This window comes from Aplysia californica, unplaced genomic scaffold, assembly GCF_000002075.1.
Source record: "Aplysia californica isolate F4 #8 unplaced genomic scaffold, AplCal3.0 scaffold00065, whole genome shotgun sequence".
Classification (NCBI taxonomy): domain Eukaryota; kingdom Metazoa; phylum Mollusca; class Gastropoda; order Aplysiida; family Aplysiidae; genus Aplysia; species Aplysia californica.
The window spans coordinates 442,201-444,161 of NW_004797335.1; positions in this window are offsets into that span (position 1 = coordinate 442,201).

Sequence of the window (1,961 nt, forward strand, 5' to 3'; positions counted from 1 at the left end):
GCCCTAAGCCTAGCCCCAAGCCAAGCCCTAAGCCTAGCTCTAAGTCTAACCCTAAGCCTAGCCCTAAGCCTAACCTTAACCTAAATCCTAAGCCTAACCCTAGCCTTAAAAATCAAATTACGATAATTATAAATACATTATATATATATACAATAAGATAAAATGAAAGAAAAGAAAATTAAAACTAAAGAAATCATTATGTCGTTTAATTATCTTCCAGTCCTTCATAATTTATTTTTTTTAAATAATGCCTTTAATAAAAGTAAAAAGCGCATCCTTCTGTTCATCTGTGTTCATTCACGGTTTGTGGTTTTCTGGAGCGACAGCCTTGCCCCACTGACTCTGACAGTGAAACTTCTCGTGAAGATTGTTTTGAATTTCTTCGTTCCGCGCCGAGAGACACGAGATATGACCCCGGCAATAACCTTTAACCCTTTCACCCCGTCTCAGGAGGTCTCTGTATACTTCCCAGGAGACTAAGGATGGGTTTTTTTTAAAATCAGAATGCTATCAGGTCTTCAAGGATAAATATAATTATAGATTGCAAAGCGCATAGAGCCTGCTGTTGAGGAAGGGGGAGGGGGTTTGCACTGATGAAATGCTATTTATTCAATTAATATTGTTGTTTTTAACGGCCAAATCGACTTGAAAAAGATTATTTGGGAGGCAGGCTTCGACCCTGCCTGTCAGGCCAAACCTGGGCTGAGAAAAATCAACGTCCCAGCAAAAAGACCGAGTTACTCGATAAAACTTTTAATTTCCCCCATACGGAAAGCGAACTGGGACCTTCTGCATGCAAAGCGCCTTACCACTACAACACACACGCCGGTCCATTTAACACCTGCAACAAAAGAACCTTAGTAATGGCCAATCGCTACCTCAGAATTACAATGTTCTATTTGACATTTTTGGCCGTTTTGAGTTACTAAGACCATGAGGTCAGAAAGCAAATGTTCTATCTGCTCTATCAAGAACATCAGAAGAGTATTCGGAGTCGTTATTAAGATAACATTGAATGAACCACATTTCGAAGAGGCTTGGCATATTGTAAAAATAAAAAAAGCAACTTTGACGCCAAATTTCTCAAAACTAGGAGTTGAACAGATAGAACTTTGTAATTCTGACCAAGTGTGACGTCGACTTCGAAAATCCGTGTGTGACATTTGCTTTGTTCGCTCTCATTCCCGTCAGTTTTCGTGCCTTCGCTTTCTTCTTCGCTATACATGTACAAACTTGGCCAAATTCTCCGCTATACAAACTTTACTAGCCTTTGGTTTGTTCACTTTCGTCTGTTAATAGTTGAAACGCGACACAAATAAATCGCTCGATATAATCTTCCTTTTTGCTAGAGAGTTTAAAATTTTGATGAATAGTAGAATTTAAACGCCCATACATGAAAACCATTGCAAAATAAGGTTGTGATACGTTTTCTTTGATGTTAGCCTAAAATGCTTATTAAATTAAGTAGGAGATTTACGGTATACATTCGCAATACTAAAAAGTAAACTTAGGTCAGTAGACCCAATAGACGGGTGGGTACTGTTCGAGACTCGTGGTGGCGTCAATGTGGCAGAACTACGTGCTTACATTGAAATGTTAGGTGAGGGTGGTGCCTTTGTTGACAGGGTTACGGTAAAGCATTCATTGTACCGAACCTGTGTATACACACAAATGGCGGTGTTCATCATAAGGTCCATATAAAGAAACCACGATTTAAAAAGAAAAACCCAGTGATATATACACGAAATTGTCAAAGACGGGCATCCATTCCCGAGGAGAAAAATAGTCGTCCTAGATATGTGGACGTTTTACATAGGCTCGATATAATGTAAAAATAGACGCAAGTGGTCGTTTTAACAGGTGATTGTCTTATACATGTAGCCGTTGGAGCAGGTTAATCTTTTTTTGTTTTTTGATTTAAATTTTTATTTTTAATTTCAATTAATTAATTTTAATTTTAT